Raw genomic sequence first — 6,954 nt, 5'->3', positions numbered from 1 at the left:
GGGATGCTCATTTGAGGGATGCTCGGACAGAGGGATGCTCTGGCTCAGGGATGCTTGTCCAGGGGCAGGTTTATCCCGGGGGAATTTTATCCAGGGGGAAGTTTATCCAGGAGTAATTTTATCCAGGGGGAATTTTATCCAGGAGCAGGTTTATCCTGGGGGAATTTTATCCAGGAGCAGGTTTATCCTGGGGGAATTTTATCCAGGGGAAGTTTATCCAGGGGCAGTTTTATCAGGGGGAATTTTATCCAGGGGAAGTTTATCCAGGGGCAGTTTTATCAGGGGGAATTTTATCCAAGGGCAGGCTTATCCAGGGGGAATTTTAACCAGGGGAAGTTTATCCAGGGCAGGCTTATCCAGGGGCAGTTTTATCCAGAGGGAGGTTATTCCAGGGGGAGTTTTATCCAGGGAACGCTCTGTCAGGCGATGCTCGGCTGGAGAATTCGGGAGTGTTGGAGGGCAGAAGTTCACCGCGCTGGCGCTGTCCCGCGGTGCCACCGTGTCACGAGGCAGCAGCACCGTGGGCACCGCCAGCCCGGCTCTGTCCCCTCCCGTGCGGATCTGTCGCATCCTCGGGCTCAGCCTTTCCCCACCGTCAGCTCCCCCGGGGGCAGCGAACCCTCCCTGATCCCTCCTTGGATCCCTGAGCCCTCCCGGGGATGTTCTTCCTGCCCAGCCGRGAGGGAAACTGAGGCACGGGGAGCTGCAGATGCGTGTGGACACAAATAAACGCATATTCTTTTTTAATATTTCTTTTTAATAAGCTCAAGCGACTGCTTGGACAGAGAGAAGAACACYTCAAATTCAATAAAGCCTCAAACATCTCAATTTTTAGCCCAATGGTGTGTTTGTAAACACGTCCTTAAGGCGCTGGGGGAGCACCCAGGCTGCCARCTCCCACCCTCCTGCTTGGGGACACCCAGCAGAGGTGACAACATGGCCCTTGGTGGCCCTGGGCCACCCACCCGCTGGCAGATATTGGGCAAGGCAAGGTGGGCACTGCCCGGGGTCCTGGGAGGGACAGGAGGGTGGTAACAACTACAATAATACCAATATTAACAATAATTATAATAATAATAGCACTAATAATAATGAAAAAACCCTTAAAATCTTAATTTTAATAATAACCAAGATGACACTGGAAATCYTAATATTATTAATAATATTCCTGATTATTATTATTAATTAATCCTGRTATTATTAATTAATTCCCGAGCTGGCAAAGGGCTTTTGTCTGGTGCCCCACGCCCGTCCCCGCAGCCCAGCACCTGCCGCGCCGCCGCTTCCAGGAGCATGATGGAATTGGAGTGACACGGAGGAAAATCAATCTGAATGAATGAGGTCACCTGCCTCATAAATAATTCATCAAAGGCTSGCGGTAACACACCTCGGCCCCGAGAGCCGCGGGGACAGGCGGGGGAGCGGCGGGGCCGGGATGGGTGCAGGGGGCTCGGCTACATTGGGTTCCAGCCTGGCGAAAAATTTGGGACGGTGCCCAGCGCCAGCAGGGTTCAGGTGACGCTGTGTCACCGTCCCGGGGTGCTCGGTGTGTGCCGGGCCCCGGTGACACTCCCGGTGACACTCCCGGTGTCACTCCCGGTGTCGCCGTGCCACAGCCAGGGCTGGGACCGGAGCGTGGCAGGACCCCGATTTCTGGCAAGAAGCCACAAAATCCCCCACCAGCCCCCAGAGGTGACCCCCCAGCACCCAGCTGCTGCCACCAGCTGCCCCGGGGACGCTGCAAAGGGGTTTTTGTCCCCCGAGAGTGCGGGCAGGTGCTGGAGGTGCGGGCAGGAAGAGCAGCGGGCCCGGGGATTACAACGCGAAGAAAGCGGCGCAGTGTGAGCCCAGCAAATGTTTTAATTCCCTTTAATTCCCCGCTGCACCCCRGCCCTGGACTCGTCCCCGGGGTCATCGACCCTCCCCGTGCACGCAGGGCTCTGCCCAGCCTCCCTCCGCGGAGCCGCTTTGGAAAGAAGGCGAGCAAAAGAGCCCAAAATGTTGGAAAAGAACATCTTGAAGCCCTTCTGCCATCTGTTGTGCTTTCAGCGCAATTAAGCAGGCAGCAGCCGTGCCAGGCAGCAGGAGCATCCCCGCCTGCAGCAGCCAGTCCCCCTGCCAGGCCTGGGAATCCACCCCGAGGGGCCGCGGGTGGTTTTTGGGGTGCCCAGGGCAGCTGGTTGGCAGCTGGGAGCGGGCGCAGATGTCCGGGCTCGGGTTGCTTGGCAGGTGCCTGGCAGGAGGCAGCTCCGCTTTCCCGGCTCTCCCGGCTCGCCAGGGCGGGTGTCAGCTCAGCTGTCCCATCCCAGGGGATCCTCGGGGCCATCGGGGGTCATTTTGGGGTGTAGGTGGGGGGCGGGAGGGGACAGCAGCGGTGTGGCACTGACCGGTGGCTGTGGCACCCCGAAACCTCCCCTCCCAACCCCTCGGGGCTGTCTGGTGTCACYGCACACCGGCGAGGCCACAAAAAGCTGTCACAATCGGGGCTCAGAGCTGGGCTGAGACCTTGCCCAGCTCATCTCAGCAGCTCCAAACCCTCCCTCCATCCTCAGAGCCCCGAGGCAGAGCTCCGTGGCGCGATTCGCCTCCGGATCCGCGGCTGCCGCCCGCTCCGGGCTTGTCACCGCTTCCCCGTTAACTCCGCCGGCGACGTTGGTTTATCCCCTTGATCTTGACGGGAAACCGGGAAGCGAGGGAAGCATCCCCAGGGAGCCGCCGTCACACGCTCCGAGCTTTAATTAGGGCTGGGAAATCGCCGCCGACAGCCGGCACGGATCGGGACCGAAATTAAACGGTCCGCACCGAAAAAAAGGGAGAGAAATGCTCGGAGTTAGAGCTCTGGAAGGCGCCGCGGCAGCGGGGTGGGGGTGTGGGGAGCAGCCCTGCGGCCCCCTGCCCGCGGGGATCTCGGCAGATGGCTCAGACAGGCAGGGAAGAGCGGGATGGAGCCGGCGGCGGCAGCAGCTGCGGCGAGAACGGCTCCGGAGCGGGCTCAGATGGGGATGGAGGAGCTGCTCCCCAGCCCCCTCCGCCTGTCCCCAGCCGGGAGAGCCCGCAGGATCCCCGCTCTGGTGGGGACAGAGGGGACAAGGTCACACATGTGGCCGAACGCGCTGTCCCGAGGCTTCGGAGCCTCTCCCGGGCGGCACCGAGCAGGGTTGATCCCCAGCACCCTGCACCCTCCTCGGCAGGACTACCGAGGCAACGGCTGGGGACACGTGTGGCACCGGTGACACGCATGTCACCTCCTCCCGCGTGGCCCAGATGGCACGGAGGCATGTCACAGACGGGCGCACACCCACCAGCCGCCTGTCCTGCCGTGCCGGGGCCATTCCTGTGGTGCCACCCACCAGTTTTGGGGTGAAACCTTGAAGGATTTGGGTCGCCGGTGGGTGAAGCCACCACCCGAGTCCCAGGGAGGTGACATCCAGTCCGCTCTGGTGGCAGTGTCATGTCCTGGGCCAGCGTGGGGGTCCTGGCACGGCGGGCACCCAGCACGGTGACACACGACTGTCACGATGTGTGGCTGTGTCACCACAAGCCACCAGCTCCCAGCCCGGSCGAGCATGAACCAGCCAGCTCTGCTGCTAATTAATAACCCACTCGATGAAGAATTGTCAGTCAATGTGTCACCAGCACAAGGACAGGCTCAGCGACCGTGAGCCGGGGAAATCGCTCCGTGGGGCCTCCTCCTGCTCCTCTTCCTCTACGTCCAGCGATCCCAGCACTGCTCAGACCCCTCTCTCTGTCCCCTTTTAATTGTCACCTGCTGACGTCATGGGTCATCCTGATGACGTCATCACCCCACMCGTGCTGCCATCACCCAACAGGCTGGGGGTCCCTTTGTCCCACAAGGTGACACGGRGATCCCCTCTGATGGTGTCACTTGTCATTCAGGCTCCTGAATTGAGCCAGAGTGATTCTGAAGCCTTGGGGTGCACCACGACACCCCCAAAATGTGGGGGGAAGCCAGAWCCATCCCTGGTGTTTAAAACATCGCCCCCATTGTCCCCAGCAGGTGACATCGGGGATGTCACCTCCAGCTGGGCTGGGAACAGTGGGTCTGGGGAGGGTCCCCCTCCCTCCAGCGCTGAGCAGAGCACGGGCGGGGGGCGCGGGGTCCCTCGGGGCGCTTTTATCAGACGGAGAGCGAAGCAGGGAGCAATAACAGCATCTCCCCGTCCCTTGCGAGGGAACAGCAGCAATTAGCTAATTGCAGCGGTGGGCGCCTTCCCCGGCCCCCCCGGTCCGGCCGAGCGCGCTCCGTGCGCCGCMGCCGCAGCACTTTGTGCTTAACCTACATTTGCTTTTGTCCCGGCCGGCGCAACCGGAGCGCGCCCGGGGCTCTGCGCTGGGCTCGGCTCGGACGCCAGGGTCACTCTCAGCAGCCCCCAGCCCCAAATTGAGCATTGGGGCTGAGCTGAGCCGGGGTAAGTGGGTCACACTCAGGAGATGCGGAGTCGCGGCGCACGACAGCGTCTCCRAGGCAGGGATGGAGTTTTGTGTCCTCCCAGGGAGGGTAATCACAGAAACCTCGTCCCCAGGGTGCGTCTGTCCCCTGGAGCATCCTCCCCCATCCCTTCCCGGGGAGATTCGCGGCCTCTCGAGGAGCGGCACCGCCTGACAGCTTCGATCGAGCTTTAATTAACTAACGAGGCTCGGCGCTCGGCGCGGCTCTGCGAGCAAACACACCGAGGCAGAAGGGAAGGGGCCCGCTCCAGCTGTGACACCGGGCCAGATGTGCAGCGGGGAGGGCTCTGCTCAGGAATGCGGCCCTGAGCACCCATGGGACCCTTTTGCCCGGAGGAGAACCAGGAGCACAATCGGTTGGGATTGAGGACCCACAGCCTGTCCCCCCTGCTTGAGAACAGCCCCATGGTCTCACCAGCTACCTTTGGCTACTGCCASCACCCCCAATTAACCCCATTTAGAGTTAGCACCCCTAATTAAACCTAATTAACCCCCTCGTCCCTTTCCTTCCATCCAAAACCAACTAAAAATGCTGGAGCATCACTGGGATAACTGGTCAGGAGAGCGTGCCTTGCTCGCGGTTCTCCCCCGGAGCTGGTGCCTGCCAGGATGGATTTTTTTATTTATTTTTTTTTATCTGGGATGAATTTTTCCGCCTCGGCTGCCAGCGGGGTGGCTCGGCACCGGGGAAAGGGYCGAGGGAGCGCAGCCGGTGACGCGGCAAGAAGGGGCCATTGTGGCCAGGCACAGCTGTGCGGCGAGGGAAGGGAGCAGCGCGAATGCAAAATGCAAAACGCTGGAGAGGGAAGGGCCTGCGGGATCCGCCACCCCTCCACCGGGATTTCCCCACCCCGCACGTGCCCCGGTGACAATGGTGGCTTTATGGGCGAGGGACACCATCCCCGATCCCATGAGCTGGAATGTGCCATCGTGATGTCCCCAACACCCACCTGTCCCCATCCCGTCCCCCTGCACAGCCAAACGCGGTGCCGGGATGTGCCAGCAGCAACCTGCGCTCCAAGCTGATGGAACGGGCCCTGAATTGTCCTGGCAAAGTGACACCGGGGACCAAGGGACGGACACAGAGCGGCTCCGTGCCCTCCCAGCGCCCCTCCGCGCCCCGGCGGGCAGCGGATCCTGTTTCGCTCGCTGAGCTCTCCTGAATTATTCAGCCGCTGCCTCCCTGGGGCTGCTCCCCCCTGGCCCGCAGCGGAGCAGCCGGTACTGGTGTTACTGGAGCTGCGGTGGCTGTCCCGGGTGGGAGAGGAGCGGGACGAGCCGTGCAGCCTCCCCGAGGACGGGCGATGCTCAGCGGGCGGGAGAGGAGCCGCTGCAAAGCCCCGTTTCATTTCCCTGAAAGGAGAGGAGGGACGGGGGGGAGAGGCCGCTCGGAGCTGGCCCAGATCCTGCTGCTTCTCTCTTTTTTTTTTATTCCCTGTTTTCATGCGGCGCCAGCTCCCATCCCCGCTGCTCCGCACAGGCTGCTCCGTCCTCCCATCCAGCAGGGACACGGATTTGTGGGGGTTCCCCATGTGTGACCCCAGCCAAGCACCCCCTAAACCGCTGCTGGGACCCCAGGAAGGGCTGAGATCCCTCTCCAAGGCTGGGGTGAGGCGCAGAGCTCTGCAAGACATGGGAACACCACTGGAGATGGGAATTAGGGGATCTGGGTACCCACCCCATCCTGTCACACCCCAAAACCCTCCAGCAGCAGCCCGAGCGAGGTGAAAAAGCTGCGAGGGTGTTCCAGTGAGGGGGACGTGTAACAGGACAGGTGGGGACACAGGACCAGGCTCCTGGTGGCCACGGCGGCCGGACGGACCCGCAGGGTGGTTTTTGTCAGTCAGGTCGATGCCGGAGCCGTTCGGAAGAGCAAATCCTCGGGGATATCGGCAGTGGGGGCGATGCCCCGGGGGTGTCGGGCASTGCCGGGGGGGCTGGCGAGGATCTGGGGTTTGTTTCCCAGCCGCTGCGTGAGACCGAGGATCAAGTCAAGGCTCCCGTTAATCCAGACTTTCGGTGGCTCTAAATCCCGACTTTAATCTGTTTAATGCCACCTTTGGGAATTAGGAGCCCGCTGAGCCGCGAGGAGGAAGAGGGAGGTTGCTGTGATACCCCCGGTTTTGGGGGTCTCGCAATCTCTGTGGGACATCAGGGGGATCCCCAACACCGGGATGAACCGGCGGCCACCATCCCCGGCCCAAATGCTGTCCCCACCTCTCACGGGTGTCACACCCGCACGGGGGACAGGGGAAGGGGGRCTTTGAGCTCAGCCCGGTCCAGCAGCGCCCTCCAAAGCTCCGGCTCATCAGCGCCGCCGCACCCGCCCGGTGTCCCACGCCGGTCACACGCGTGTTCCTCTCAGCCACCCTGTCCCCGTCACTCCCCTCCCGTGTCCCCGTCACCCCCCGTGTCCCCGTCACCCCGCCGTGTCCCTGTCACCCCTCCATGTCCCTGTCATCCCCTCCCGTGTCCCTGTCACCC

This window comes from Malurus melanocephalus, unplaced genomic scaffold (genome assembly GCF_030028575.1).
Source record: "Malurus melanocephalus ecotype Western Australia unplaced genomic scaffold, MMel_1.1 scaffold_916, whole genome shotgun sequence".
Classification (NCBI taxonomy): domain Eukaryota; kingdom Metazoa; phylum Chordata; class Aves; order Passeriformes; family Maluridae; genus Malurus; species Malurus melanocephalus.
This window is presented reverse-complemented; position numbering follows the sequence as displayed.